Source organism: Dromiciops gliroides, chromosome 2 (assembly GCF_019393635.1).
Source record: "Dromiciops gliroides isolate mDroGli1 chromosome 2, mDroGli1.pri, whole genome shotgun sequence".
NCBI lineage: Eukaryota > Metazoa > Chordata > Mammalia > Microbiotheria > Microbiotheriidae > Dromiciops > Dromiciops gliroides.
Window position 1 is genome coordinate 420,822,207 of NC_057862.1, and position 16,439 is coordinate 420,838,645.

At 40.2% G+C, this 16,439-nt stretch overlaps 2 protein-coding genes across 3 annotated transcripts in view; one reads left to right on the top strand and one right to left on the bottom strand.

Moving 5' to 3' along the window:
- The window catches only part of RALGPS1 (Ral GEF with PH domain and SH3 binding motif 1), a 632,069-nt gene that overhangs the window by 268,733 nt on the left and 346,897 nt on the right, over positions 1-16,439 (bottom strand). The gene's annotated exons all lie outside the window — the stretch shown is intronic.
- The window catches only part of ANGPTL2 (angiopoietin like 2), a 62,972-nt gene that overhangs the window by 967 nt on the left and 45,566 nt on the right, over positions 1-16,439 (top strand). The gene's annotated exons all lie outside the window — the stretch shown is intronic.

Here is a 16,439-nt window from a genome sequence, read left to right on the forward strand (position 1 = left end):
GAAAATGTTCAAGGGATGATAGGGATAATTACTGAAGCATTGTCTGAAAACCGGAGCACAGGAAAAAACAAAAACAAAACCCCCAAAAAACCTCATGCTAGGACTTCGAGAATGGGCCTCCCGTTGCACACGACACAGTAGGTGCTTAATAATTGCATCTTCAAACTTAAAATGTGAGAATTTTAGCACCTGTGGGTGATTTCTAGTATTTCTCAATAAGCCTCGACTCTGTTTTGTCTGCTGAAGAATATTCTGTGCAAATTTTCAACTCCAGGTACAGAGCTGCTACTGTTGAGAAGCTGGGATATGTGTGGGGTGGTGGGATGGGGGGTGGGGTGAGGGGAAGAAGAGCAAGGATAAGTTGGGGGTGAGGCACCAGACAAGGCAAAAGCTGGAAGAAGGGTTCTGCTTATCCTCAGCATCAACTTACTATTTTGAAAGTGAATCCGCCGGACAAGCTCTGAATTCTTGCAACAAAACCCACTTGGGAAAGCTGAGCAAACTCTTTCCACATTCTCTTCCAAGGTGATTGCTTCAAGAAGGGGCCACTAGTAAGGCTTCCCTAGCATGGAGTTCTCAGGGAAAACATGGTGTTTTTGCCCACTGACTGACTCATTGGTCAAACTCTGCTGCTTAAATATCGCCAAGAAAGCCTAGCCCAAAGATGCGATCTGGGAGATGGTCCCTTGCGTCCCCATCCAGAAGCTACTGTCTGTGAGCAGTAAATCAGGGGAGGTCCTATCTCTGCCTCAACATGCCTGGCAAATGAGACAACAGAATGCACTGGAGCCAGAAAAGCTTTTGAAATCGCCCCAGCACCAGATACGTTTCAAAACAGAAATCTCTAAAGAGCTCTTCACTTTCTCCCGCCGTAAGATGAGAGGGTTAGATGTTCTCTAGAGATCCCTTCAAGCTCTCAGACCTAGGATCAAGGATTGCTAAAGCCTCTTCACCTCAAACAATCTATGTTGTGGTCTGGTGAGAAGTGTTGGAGTGGAAGCTCAGGGATTTTAGTGCCAGAAAGGTCTCAGTTCAAACCAACTCAGTTTCACTTACTGGACTGTGACATCTTGGACAAGTCACTTCCCTTGTCTGGAGCTCAGTCCTGTCATCTAGAGGGGAGTTGGACTAAATGATGTCTCTAAAATCCATTTCCGTTCTGATAGGGATATAAATCATGATTCTATAAGGTCCCCTTCCAGCTCTATGTTTTGTGATTCTACCATTCCCTGTTTCACCCTATCTTCTCTCTGCCACCTGCCAACACATAAACCTAGATCCACTGCAAGAAGATGGGATTTGCATATTTCCTCAAAGACTAAGAATACTTCTCCCCAACCCCACCCCCAGCCAGTTTCAGCTATTCATTCCATTTTCATAAGGACTCAAATAAATCCAGTCACTTTGTTTGAGAAGCAGGCCAATCAATGGTCACCCCCACAGAATATCTGGTAACAATCAACAGACAACACACTGATTCATAGCCAGAAGTACTAGGTACAATTCTAAGCTCTTTTCCATCCCAAATACATCTCTTCTCAGTGTGCAGCACTTTCACCCAGTGATTAGCCAATTACAGCAGATAACAACCATGGGGCTTCCACTTTCCGGGACAAACTCTTCTCTAGAAGGTCCTCTCTAGAGAAGAACTTCATGCCTTGTGGTTTTACTTCAACAAATGTTAAACATTAATCTACGGAAGGTGCATAATGTCAGCTACTCCAATTTACTTTACATCATAGGATGTTAAGAATCAGAGGACTTCAGAACACAGAATGTTAGAGGTGAAAAGGATCTTGGAAGATAGATTATTAGAATAGACAATGTCAGAGTCTGAGATGACCTTAGAATGTTAGAGATGCAGTGGATCCTAGAGATAGATGCAGGTCAGCCCCCTCATTTTGAGGTGAGGAAACTGAGTCTCTAAGAGGGGGAAGTGACTTGCTTAGGGTCTCACAGGGTATAAATGACCGAGCTTGTAGTTGAACCCAGGTCACCTTAACTTGCTTTAGATCAAGTTTCAAAAAAAGAGCAGAGAAACATTTCCTAGGGGATCAGTTGTTGAACCTATTCCAAGGAAGCCACCAAGTTCATCCAAGGAAAATCTCTAGTATACGACACCAATAGACTTCTCTAGGCATGGGCAGCTTTTCTTGTCAGTCTTTCTTTTCACAATTTTCACAATTAATAAGCTGCTTTAGTAGTTGCTAATTAAGAAAAAGTTAGAAATTGCAAGAGGGACTGGGGGAGAGCCAGAAACTGTGTCATCTGGGGTTATTCTGGGAAGGGCAGTTTTCAGAAAGTCTCGTTAACCACATTAATGCGGTGCTGTGGAAAGAGCCCTGGATTTTCAGTCAGTGGACCTGGCCTTGAATCCCGGCTCAGCTATTTATTAGTTGCACGATCTAGGGCAAACACCTTTCTCACTCAAACCCTCAGTTTCCTTATTGGTAGAATGGGAATAATAACTTGTGCACTACCTATGTCGCAGCGGGTATGGTAGGAGAGTGCTTTATAAAGACCTATAGAAATTGTGAGTTTGTTAATATGAGTTTTAGCAAGAGAAAACAGGGGAAAATACAGAAGCAAAGGCTGGCAGCAAAAAAACCCCAACTTGGCGTGGTAGGAAGAGCACTAGATTTTGAGTCAAGGAATTTGGCTTTAACTCTCCAGGGGTGCTACTTATTAGCTGAGGGAATCACTGCATCTGCCGTAAGCCGTAGTTTACCCCTCTATAAAAGGAAGGTTTGGACTTACATGATCTCTAAATCACCAGCTCTAAATCTTATTGACCCTAACTTGCTAATACTGAATGAGCCCCAACAAAGCAGAGAAGATCATAGGATTAGAGCTGGAAACTTAGAAATCATCTAGTCCAAGCCTTTCTTTTACAGATGAGGAAACTGAGGCATAGAGAGGGGAGGAATTTTGCTATGGTCACACAGGTGTCCACATATGAACCTGTGAAGAAAATAATTATTTAATCTCATTAATTATTAATAATTACTTATTAATTCATTTTCTTCAAACCATTTAGTTGTGGGGAGGCCTTTAATCATACTTGGGGAATGGCTTGATAGAATGTGTATGTTATTTGTGTGTGTGTGTGTGTGTGTGTGGTGTGTGTGTATACATAGAGAACTCCTGGTATGGAAACTTCCCTTTACTGATACAGATCAGCAATTCATCTTTAATTTCTAGACATAGAGAGTGGCCTGGGAGACGAAGGTTAAATAATTTGCCTATGGTCACGCAGGTAGTATATGTTGGAGGCAAGACCTGAAACTCAGTTTTCTTGATTCCAAAACTGGCCCTCAATTCACAATACCACTCTGCCTCTCAAAGAGAATAACTGTAGGATTAAAGGGGATTTTTTGCTTAATTGTTTTAATTAAAAGATATAAAGCACTTAATTTTAAAGTCTACTTTAAATTAACATTTGGAGCCCCACAAACACAGAGCAGTGTCCTTTGTTTCTCTAATATATAAAATTTCTGCCTGGGAGCTCCTTCCTATTCTGTACTGGATGACCCGGATTCCCCCCACCCCCCCAAAGACTATGAATTCCATGACAACAGCTACCCTAATCTTTTATATCCCCCTCAGGACCTTGCACAGAGCTCTCAACCACATACAACAGGTGCTTAATAAATATAATGCTTTTAGGAGAAATCAACGAATCAGTCAATCAATTAGAGAGTCCAAAAGTATAATAAACTGCTTCATTAGGTGGTGAGCTCCCCATCCAAGCAGAAACACTTGTCAGGAATGTTTCAGAAGGAAAACTTGGTCAGGTACAGGTTGGACTAAATGATAACTTTTGAGTTCCTTTCCAGTTCTATGATGGTGATTCTATGAATGAATGAATGAATGAATGAATGAATGAACTAATGAACAAAATTCCATAGAACCACTTTGTATCTTCCTTAAGCAATAGAAACCTGGTTTTTCTGAAAGAACATTATGGAGACCATAGAATCATGGAAGAAAGAGCTTTTGTATATATTCAACAGGGAAGAATAAGGTGTCTTTTCAGATAAAGACAACTGTGTCATTAGAGCAAAATTCATTCATTCATTTATATTCATTCATTCATTTATTCCCTATGTACTAAAGACTACATTCTGTCTGTGAAATTTGTAAACAAAGCTTCATAATCATATCATGCCCTGCTTGAACAATTCTGTAGGAAATTTCTCAGAGGAATAATTGTTACAAAATCAGACCAAATGTAACAGAAACCATAGATCCACACGCTACACCATAAATTTTATTCAGCTGAAAACTATGTCTTTTATTTCTTCATAGGATTTGGTGGAAACTTTAGAGATTATTTCATCTAAAACCCTTATTGTAATGATGTGGAAAGTGAGTTTCATAGTGGGTAAAGGAATTGCCCTTATGAGTGATGCCTAAATGAATTCCCAGTTACTCCATATCTGCTTCAGGTTTGCTGCAGAGGGCTGCATTTTATCAGGAACAGTCATTATTTCTGGTTGGCCACCTTTGGGGCCACAAACAAATGCTCTTCCCTAGTGAAATCAGACTTGAATTTCTGCCAAAGAGATTTATTCTTTTGCATCTTGAAGACTTCATTCTTCCATACTTCAAAAGGTCTCTTATTTCTTTGGGGTGGGCATTCTCTACTACTAGTACAGATCAAAGCCCCTTCATGCTTCAGCAAACTGTGCCATGAGTTTCTATGGCCAAAATTTCACTCCCTGGTGGCCAACCCTCTGGACATGAGCCCCCATCCTTAGTCATCCTGTTTCTCAGCTGATAGGCACACAGGCTTTTGGTGGGCTTATATTCAAAGCCTGCTCACTTGACTAGGTCTTGACAGTTCTAGGACCTGGGGTCCTCCCCCCAACCCTACACCATCTGCAAGGAAGTATAAGAAGAGGAAATGAGTAGAAGCTGGTAGCTCCCTATTGATATGTAGGTATCCCTAGGAGGGGGAAACTATTTTTAAATTAAAAGTTTTATTAGAATATTTGATATCAATACAAATAATTATGTGGTCAATAACCATGCACATTTATATTTACATGTTTCAGTCCTTTAATCTTTCTCCTCCACCTCATTTATTCTCATTCACTTTTCTTCCTACAATTATGGGTAGGTTATACTGAGGTGTGCTTGTTTGACTTGGCATTATTTCACAAAGTCTTTCCAGATGCTTTGTTTAGCTCACATTAACTATCTTAATATCTTTATAACATTCTATCAAATGAACATCCCATGTTATTTATCCATTTGGAGGGGGTGGTATCTTAAGCTTTATCACCTTAACACTCTCACTGGGACTCCTTAATCAACTAGTAAGACCCACCCTGGGTTCACAATGAGTACATGGAGAAAGGATGGAGGCTCAGATCGATGAAGATCTTTCCTTCTTCCCACTAACAACAAAACCATTGGCATGAAACTCAGAGGGATTAGATACTCTTAGATGACATCACAAACAACACAGTTTAAACCACTAGCCTCAAACCCACTCCTTACTGACTAGCTGTCTATGGGCATTAGTACTCAGCTGCTGCCAAGTGGAGAACGTTGGGACAGAATGGTCAATGTATGCCCTCCATGTCCTATGTGCCAGCATCTCTGTGCCTGCTCATGATACAGAGCCCCAAATGAGGCTGGCATTGCAGACAGAGGAAATGCTGCCTTTGCCCATTGTCTGGAAAATCCTTCTTCTGCTTCTTTGGCATATTCAATTTCTTATTCAACTCAATTCAAATCCATTTTTTCAAAAACCTGATACAAAGTTCATCTACTTCTTGAAGCTTTCTGCTGTCTTCTCATTCAGTAAAGCCATCCTTGGACTTCTTATAACACTTTGCTTACACCTCAGGACAGCACATAAGGTGTATTGTTGTACCCTACCATAGGAACGTGTGTTGTATCCCTCTGCTAAGTTATAAGCTCCATGAAGGCATGGACCACAATCTTACCTAAAATCTGTGTCTCCTGAGGACTCTGTAGCACAGCAGGGGTTTGACAAGTGCCTTTGATTAAATGAAGGAATGAATGACCTTCTATGGTCATGTGTGCATTTACCAAGTCGGAATAATCCTGGTACCCCAACATAGCAGGGTGTATATGTCTGTGGTAAATCAAATAGTACAGAATATATGTGTGTACATATACCTCCATGTCATATATGTATATATCAATAGCATATATATATCATGTGTATATTATAATCATTTATACAAATATATACACACATATACAGCTACAACAATATATGTATATATATATAGCTACAACAATAATAATAACTAACATTTATCTAGCACTTACTATATGGTAGACACAGTGCTAAGAGCTTTACAATTCTGTTCTCATTTGATTCTTACAACAACCCTATGAGGTAGGTGCAATTATTATTCCTATTTTATTATTGTGTACACTGAGGCAAACAGAAGTTAAGTGACTTGTCCCTGGGTCACAGAGTTAGTAAGTATCTGATCTTGGATTTGAACCCAGAGCTTCTTGACTCCAGGCCTGGAAATCTGTCCACTGTACAATACACACATACACACAGATCTCCCATTAGTAGTCCCAGGCAAGGATGGTGGGCTAAGAAGTCGTGAAAAGATTTGCTTGAAAGCATGGAATGTAAGTTTCATCTCCACTCTTGCCCCTGTGTTCACTATATATTGGAGGTTCCTTGTTTTCAGGCTACTGCCTTTTGAGGTCCATGGCTCTCCTAACCACTGCTATATGGTCCTCTCAGATGATACTCTGTATAAAAAAACAGCCAAAGGAACCACAGACTTCTGTGGTGACAGGAACCTTTAAGATGATCTAGTCCACCCCCTCATTTTGCTTTGAGAAAATACAGGCTCAGGAGAGAAGTGAGTTGCCCAAAGTCCCATAGTTCACCATTACTGGCAGAGTTGAGACTTGACTCTAGGTCTTAACGGTTCCGGTACAATGATCTTCCTCTATATTATATCTGAAATGCAAGGCTCGGGTATACTTTAGGGAGGTAAACATATTACAGTGGAAACATCACTGATTTTAGAGTCAGAGGTCTTAGTTTTCTCTTGCCAGAATCCTACTCACTTGTCTGGGGAGTCATAGACAAGTCACTCCCCTCTTTTGAATTCAGTTTCGTCATTTGCAAAGCAAGAATAATAATCTCTGCATCATGAACCCTCAGAGGGTTGCCTTTAAGAAACACCTTTGTCATGAACTTTGAAAGAATTGAAAATGTCATCATATTCCTTATGTGTTAATTTAATTAAAAGTAATTGTTTTTTACCTATAAAAAAGAAATGCTTTTTTTAAACTATAAAGTGCTATCAAAATGTCATTATTTAAGTTGTCAAGAAAAGAAAGTGAAATCAAAAGTGACCTCTTGCATTACTGTCCAATTATGTCCCCACAAACAGTGCCAATGATGCCCCTTAGTCCAAAAGCAAACTATAACTCCCAGACCTTTTTCCTTCTTCATTGAGTTCTAGTCACTTTCTTACCAATCCTATCACTTGGGGGAACTCTCACCTTGCACTGGATTGTTTTGGAAGACCTTTTGACAACTTGAAACAATTGATGTCTAATTCAGTGCCCATTGGTTTAGTGCTAGTCTCAGGTTCTCATAACAGCATTAACCCATACTCTTCATTTTACCATCAAACCCATTCAATGGTTCATAAGGTTTAAAGATGGAAGGGTCCTTATAGATCAAGAACAGTTTCCTTATTTCTGGGGCTCACAGGTTTAAAAGACGTTTTTCAAGGTACATCTGGAAAATAGAAGAGCCAGGACTTGAACTTAGTCCTTCATCCAGTGCATGTCTCTACTATACAATTACAAATCAAGCAAAATAATAATTGAATTATATCTTTAAAATGGTCTGGAGAAGGAAATGGCAAACCACTCCATTATCTTTGCCAAGAAAACCCCAAATGGAGAAAGATTCAGACATGAATGAATGACTGAAGAACAACAACAATCTTAAAAGTATACAGAATAGACTGTCCAGCGGTGCCCCCTCCTTTTTCTACACTGGGAAGCAAAGCCATATCTCATCAACTGTTTTCCTTACAACATCCCTCTGAATTTAAAAAATGCCAAATAGAAGCTTGGAAGTGAAATTAGTAATTGATAACATTAAGTAAGCAGCTACCACACATGGCTAGGTATTACACTGGGGATTCAAAAGGAGGCAAAGACAGTCCTTATCCTCAAGGAGCTTACAATCTAATGGGGAAGACAACATGCAAACAAATATATACAAAGCAAGCCATATACAGGATAAAATGGGAAAAAGTTAACAAAGGAAGGCCTTGGGGAAAGTTTCCTGTACATCCTAAGATTTTTGTTGGGACTTAAAGAAGGGTAGGGCAAGACAGTAGGAAAAATAGAAGAAATGACTTGCCAAGGTTACATGGTGAATAGGTGATAATGCTATAGGTCTACAACTTTTGTGTTTATATCCTCTCACTACCCCTCTTGCTGCCAGGACCTTGGAGCAAATACTACCCAGGAGCCCCCTTTCTCTCTGATAAGCCAATGCAAATTCCATGTTCCTACAAGTATGGGATTATAGGATCAAAACTTTGGAAATGGAAGTGAAGCTAGAAATCAATTTACAGAGGAGGAAATTGAGGCCTAGAGAGGTAAAATGATTTGGCCAGGGTACCATAAAGCTGGCAAGTGTCAGAGTCAAGATTTGAACCTAGATCCTCCCTTGCTCCCAAGTCCATCATTCTGCCCATTATTACCACACTGCCAATAGTTCAGGTTAGAGATTATAAAGAAATGAGAAACACATTTCATCCAAAAGTTAACAAAAAGGGATTTACTTAGTCATGGCAGAGGAAGAATATTCAACCATGATATTCAGCAAGGGCACATGTGGATTCAGCAGAATGAAGCTCCCCAGAGTTGCACCAATAGTGGTCCATTGGTCAAGCATCATGTAACTGGAACTCCTAGTGGCTTTGGGGGTTGGCCTGTTCTTAAAGGCTGACTATTAGGAGCTCCAGAAGGCAGGAGATACCACTCTGGACTAAGGAAATTCAGCCCTTGTTTTTCAAGGACCACCAAAAGAGAGAGGGCTTGAAAAACCTGAACATCAGGGAAGTCTTCCTTTGTCTGTCCTAAATCACCTGTGCGTTCTTACCACTATTTGGACACAGGTTTGGTATTTTGACTTTTGGAAAATTACTATTGCTCATTGCTAACTTTGGTGTGAGGACGTGAATTAAGACAGGGTTCAACTTTCACAGTTCACAGCATTTAAGGTCTAAATGAGGTCCGAGTACTTCATTTTAGACTCCCCTTAGCCTGCTGTGTGAGTTTCTTCTTCCCACCTCAACCCCAACATGCCTTTTTCCTTCCAAATTATTAAGTCTGTTCACACAGTGCTGCCTGCAACATGATCCTCCAAGGAATGTAGAGACCCACAAATATGGCAACATCTCCCTGCAGTGAGGTCATGCCACAAGCCCAGCTGCATGAGCTCGAGACATTCCATTTGGGGCTGTATGATACCTCAGACCTATGGACATGCTCATTTTAAGTGTTAAACATAGTCATGAGAATTTGTCAAAATGTACTTGATTTTGAGGAAGCAAACAAAGAAAGTTTGTGCAGAATGGAAACTTCTAACATCATGGACGTGGAAAAGCAATTTAAGACTCTATTGCTTCAATATTAAGAGCCAAGGAAAATATTTTGATTTGTTTTTATTATTTAACTTTGGGGGGAAGGTAGGAATCAGAGAAAAAAAATCTATGCAAGTTGACTTCTCTCCCCTCATAAGATGATAGGGATGTTATTTAATTACTTTCCTTGAGACACAATTCACCAAGTAAATAGTAAGAAGGATTTAAAAGTAGACACACTCATTACTGGCCATTGAAAACTAGCCAACCTTGTACGAGACTAGAATCAACCAGGACGATTAACTTAGCAGAGTATTCTTGGGATTCATTTCATTTAGTTATTGAATAAAAACCAAAACTCTTATATATATATAGATATATATTATATTATATATATATATATATATATATATATATATATAGTATAATATATATATATTAATATATATATACATACACACACACACATACACACACATATATATGTATATATATAACATACATATATATATGTATATATATATACATACATACATATATATATATATGTATACCTGAAACTCAAACAATAGTAAAACACATTCTTTGAAATAAACCTGCCTGATGGCTCCTATTAATTCCTTGTTGAGGCAGGGAATGACTCTGGGATCCAGAAACCTATGCCCGTGGAGGGCAATCTCTGCAGGTTCTAGCAAGTAGAAGAGCCTTTGAGAGTGGGCCTGGCTAAAGATCATGTACCTACTGCCTGAGGAATGGCTGGGCCAGCATATCCTTAGCACAGAGTGGGTGCTTCTCCGCAGAGAGTTGATCAGAGTGCTGACATTTTTGACCAAACCAACTCTTAAAAAACCATCCACTGAGGCATGGAAGGGTTGCCATCTTCACTGGTGGAAGGGGCACCCATCAGAAATCAAGGATCTTGAAGGATTGAGGTATTGAAACCCAATACTCACTTAGATCTCTGCTCCAAGAGACCTCATGTACAGTAATGAAAGGTTATACTGGTAATGTCATAGGTGATTCTCTATTGTAGTACTCCTGGAGCTCAGAACTCCAGAGCTCAAGAGATCCACCAGCCTTGGCTTCCCTAGTAGCAGGGAAAAGAAGCTACTTTTTTGGGGGGGTGAGGCAATTGGAGTCAAGTGACTTGCCCAGGGGTCACACAGCTACTAAGTGTTAAGTGTCTGAGGCCGGGATCTGAACTCATGTCCTCTGACTCCACCAGGGCTGGTGCTCTATCCACTGCACCACCTAGCTGCCCCCGAAACTACTTCTTAACATTAATTATACCATTAGATTGGGGAAATAGCTCAACCAGATTTCCCACAGGGTGCTCACCAGACAGAGTGTTTAGCCTGTTTCAGCCACTAAGAGAAGGACCTCAGGGAACCCTGGGCCAACTAAGGGAGTAGGCAGATAAGTAGCCAAAGGCCAAACAGCAGCCCGACTCTCCTGCCAAAGTCTGAAACATTGCCCAGCTTCGGCCTTCTGGGATGGTAAGAAATTGCACCAGGTAAAGACTGGCTTTATGCCCAGGCAAGCAATCAAGAGAACCGCTTCTCAAACAGAACCACTTTGGGAGAAAAAAGAAGTGCAGGCCTAGCATGTGATGGAAGAAATTCTCCCTCACCCCCTATCAGGCTCAGAAGGGGCTGGCATGTCTCAAGCTATTTTGCTTTGACTATCATGCTAAAATGAGTAATGAGCAAAAGTCAATGCTAATTTCCAATACTGAAAGTATGGACATATTTTATGTACTTGGCTCTATGGTGGTGACATAAGGCCAGTGGGTGAAAGTTTATAGAAATGCTGATTTTGAGTCAGTGTATGGGAAACCTTCCTAATAATCAGAAGTCATAGGATCATGGTTTAGATGTGGCAGAGACCATACAGGCTGTCTAGTTCAGCTCCTGCATTTTAGAAATGAGCACTTGAGGCCAAGTGAATTGTATAGGGCCATACTGCCCGAGGCAGAATTTTAACCCAAGTCTAGAAGTCTATTCACTATGTTTTGCTGCCTTCCCAAAGTGGAATGGACTACCTCATGAGCTTATGAGTCGGCCATCACTGGAGAGCTTTAGGCAACATTTCAGGGAAGTTGTAGGGGGTTTCTTGTTAGATAGGTGTTGGACTAGATAGAGTAATGACTCCCTAAGGATGGACGGTGAGTTATAAAAGCAGAGAAAGAAGGATGTAATTGAAGATTAGAAAGATTCAGAAAAGGTTCTATGAGGGCATGGTGGCACATGCCTATAATCCCTGCTCCTAGGGAAGGCCGAAGCTGGTGGATCTCTTGAGTTCAGGAGTTCTGAGCTCCAGGAGAACTAGAAGCCAATTGGTTAGTCTCACTGGGGCTGCCACCAGTATGGTAAAACCTTGGGAGCAGAATGCCATCAGACCATCTAAGGAGGGTCAATATGGCCCAGGCTAGAAACAGAGCAGATAAAATCTTCTATGTTTGACACAGCAGTTAGATAGAGTTGGTGAATAGCTGCTGAACTTCTAGTCTGAGTGTGAAGGGAGATCCAATCTCAAAAAAAAAAAAATCAGTAGTGAATCAGCAGCAGCTCAATTTGCAAACTGCCAGAGGATGGTTAAATAGCTGTCAATATAAACTTGTTAGAAAAGACAGAAGCAATCCCTCTGGAACTGTGCCAAGCTGGGTTTGTATTGGGTGTGGGTGAGGTTGTGAGGAAATGCTCATCCTGGTGAAGGCAGTCTCTCGCTGGTAAGTGTCAGATACATTTCAGTGTAGGAAAATCTCAGAGTTGGAAGGGATGTTGGTGGCATTTAGTCCAACTCAACACCCACGCAGGACATCCCTATGACATCCTCAACAAGTGGTTAGCCAGGCTCCTATGAAGGAGCTTACACTGAAAAGCTGGGCTAAGGTTTCTCTTAAGGTAGCTTATTCCTTTTTGGGGCACATCTGATTCTGAGGAAGTTTTTCCTCATATTGAGCCAAAATCTGCCTCTCTGAAATTTCCACACACGACGATTAGCCCTCTGGGGCTAAGCAAAGAAAGTATAATCTTTTTTCTAAATAACATCTCTTCAAACACTTGAGAACAGTGATCATGCCATCACCACCACCCACCCCAAGTCTTCTCTACAATTCTCAGGCTCTTCAATTGATTCTCATATGACCGGGTCTAGACTTGGTAAAGCTTATCAGTATCCTTTCTAAAATGTGGCATCTACAGTTGCATTCCCTTCTTTGCTAAAACTTTTGACTTTGTAGAAAATTAGCAGGTGATGTAGTTATCTTCACTTAAGGGTCTTTCTACTCTGTCTCAATAAAGCTCATTGGAAGGAGCTGGGGAGAGAGAAGATATTATAGAGGGCATGAACTAGACTTTAATGATTTGAAGAACTATCTTGTGAAAGAGGCATTAGGCTTATTCTGCTCGGCCTCAAAAGGCAAAGCTAGAAGCAATGGGGTTGTGGAAGGGCAGATTTGGGCTTGGGAGTAAGGAAAATTTCATATCAATTATAGAAGTTCTAAATTGGAATGAAAGACTTTAGGTATCAGTGAGTTCTCCCTCTACAGAGATCTTAAAGGAAAAGATGGATGATGATGTGTAAAGAATGTTCCTTACACAATCAGGGGATTTCAGAGAGAAGGAACCTCTGAGGACATATAGTCTATCCTCTAAAAGCCTGTAATTCATAAGAATTGCGGACATGAAGTCCCTCAACTAGCAGATAAGAAAACAATGTAGGCGGTGGGAGTAAGGATATGAATGATTATTAGAGGAAGAATGAGGCTCTGTGGACATAGAAGTAGAAGAGGAAATGGGCACTGATTTGTGCAGGATGTGGGATCTTTCCCAAGGACATCTCCAGTTCTTTGGGACTGCCTTGAATGGTAGAAGCATGCTAGGTGACTGCACTGGTACTTCTATAAGTGTATTGGGTGGGGCCAGGAAATGAGAAGGGATTTTGTGTAACAGACACTGGGAGAGAGACCCAGAGAGTGAAGTAGCCCATTAATTGTGATGAAAGTAAGTGGAATATAAAGGGCTGAAGCAAAATCTAATATGTGTCAGCTGAAATATTAAAAGCAGGGGTAGCAATCAAGATCTCAGACAAAGCAAAAGGAAAAGCAAAAATAGATCTAATTCAAAGGGATAATCAGGGAAATTACAATATGCTAAAAGGTACCAATAGACAATGAAGTAAAATCAACATTTTTATATCAAGTTTTTCTGATAAAGTCATCATTTCTCAAATATACATTACATATAGAATTGAGTCAAATGTATAAAAATAAGAGCTATTTCCCAATTGATAAGTGGTCAAAGGATATAAACAGGTATTTTTCAGAAGAAGAAATCAAAACTACAGTCACATGAAAAAAATGCTCTAAGTCACTCTTTCTTAGAAAAGGCAAATTAAAACAACTCTGAGGTAATACCTCACACCTATCAGAAATGACAAATGCTGGGGGTGGGGGAATAAGGGGAATATAGATACACTAATGAATTGCTAGTGGAGTAGTGAATTGGTCCAACCATTTTGGAGAACAATTTAGAACTAGGCCCTTAGAGCTATAAAACTGTGCATACCCATTGACCAAGCAATACTAGGTCTGTATCCTAAAGAGATTTTTAAAAAGGAAAAGGAAAAGAATCTTTTTTGTGGTGGAAATGAATTGGGAACCTAGGAGGTGCTCATCAGTTGGGGAATGGCTGAATAAGTTGTGGCATATGATTATGATGGCATACTACTGTGCTATAAGAAATAACAAGAGGGTGTTTTCAGAAAAAACATGGCAAAATCTATATGAACTGATACAAAGTGAAGTGAGAAAAACCAGAAGATTATAGTACATAGTAATAGCAATGTTATAATGATGATCCACTCTAATAAATTTGGCAACTCTGATCAATAAAATAATCCAAGATAATCCCAAAGGATTTGTATCCACCTCCAGAGACAGAACTGATGGAACTCCAAGTGAAACTGAAGTTTATTTTTCTCACTTTCATTATTTTTCTGACAGAAATTTGGGAGAGCTCAGGCAACTTCCTAGCTTCTTTCTGCCATCTTGGCTCCACTCCTCTATTTTTCTTGCTTCCTAATAAAATATGGCTGATATGGAAATACATTTTGCATAATTTCACATATATAATTTATATATTTCTTGCTTTCTCGGTGGGTGTGGGAGGGGTTGGAGGGAGGAAGAAAATGTGGAATGCAAAATTTAAAAAGAAAAGAATTTTTAAAATAAAAAAATTAAATTTTTTAAAGAAAGAAAGTAAATGGAATTAGTTAAGGCTGAAAGGAATGGTTCATCTTAGATGTTGCTCTTGGGTCTTTGCCTACCTAAAACATCAGTATGGTGCATGCAGAGATCATCAGAGAAATCTCTGTTGCTCATGAATTGTGACTTATGTAGCAGAATTAGAAGAGGAAGAAATGAGGAAAACTGTGGTCAGATCTACCTGGAACTTTGAATATCAGTCTGGATTATCCTAGTTGAATTCACCCCAAATTTCCTATCCCTGGAGAAGATGCTGGTTCCCATCACTGGCCATCAGCCACATTACAATGAGAAGGGAGGATCAACAAGAAGACCCTATGCAGGGTGTCTCTCTTTTATTCTTTCTTTTTTTTTAGTGAGGCAATTGGGGTTAAGTGACTTGCCCGGGGTCACACAGCTAGTAAGTGTTAAGTGTTTGAGGTCGGATTTGAACTCAGGTCCTCTTGACTCCAGGGCCAGTGCTCTATCCACTGGGCCAGCTAGCTGCCCCTGCAGGGTGTCTCAAGAGCTCTAATAGCTTAGGACACATTAATCCTAGCCCTAGTGTGAATAGGGGAAAAGAAAAACAAAGAAAATCTTATAATTGGGGATTGCCTCTTGGTAAAAAAACAAAAACAAAACCATATAGATATTTAGGAAAAGTGCCTAAGAAGAGCTGAAAAAAATGGAAAAATAAATTTTTAAACCCTTCTGGACTTCAAAACCAAAGTGTCTTGCACACCTCTGGATATGAGTGCAAGCTCTGTCCGTTTGAAGCCGTGTGATTCTGGGAATGTTACTTTTCCTTCCAAACCCTCATGTGTTTTTCCTATTGGATAAAACAAGAAAAAGTTTGGAAATCAGCCCTTCCCTTAAGTAAATGATGACTACCAGTGGGTGAGGCAGGCAGGCAGATGGTGCGGAGGGGTTCCCTGGCCTAGCAACAGAGCTTAGTTGCCCTGTTTAACGAGCTATGTGTCACTCTCTGCCTGGGGGTAAGTTCTCAAAATTAAATACCAGTTATGAGCTCTCTGGGCCAATGCCAGAGATTGATTCTAGGTTCTGATTGTTTTTATGCGACAGGCATGAGGTAATGGAAAGAGGACTGGATTTGGGGTCAGGATACATCTGAGTTCAAATCCTACTCCTGACGTTTGCTTAGCTATGTGAACATGAGACATTCCTAACTTCTCTGAGCCTCAGTTTTCTCATCGGTAAAATGGGAAATAATAATACATGTAGTACCTGCCTTATAGGATGATTGTGAGGATCAAATGACATAATGAATGTAAAGTGTTTTGTAAACCCTCTAGTACTATATAAATTTTGGCTCTTACTGCTAACAAAAGAGCAGCAAGGAAAGCGCTTGTTCAAATAATTGCTAATATTGTTATTATATAGCTTTTCTGTGCATGAGCAACTCTCTTAGTCGTGGAGCACTCATGTACATTGTTAGAGAGAATTCCATCCATGGAAATTCCCTACAACAAAACAACAGTCCTAAAATATCCAGCATTATTGATGTCAGTGGGGAAATAGTCAAAGTGCAAATTGTTATTTGAACAAGC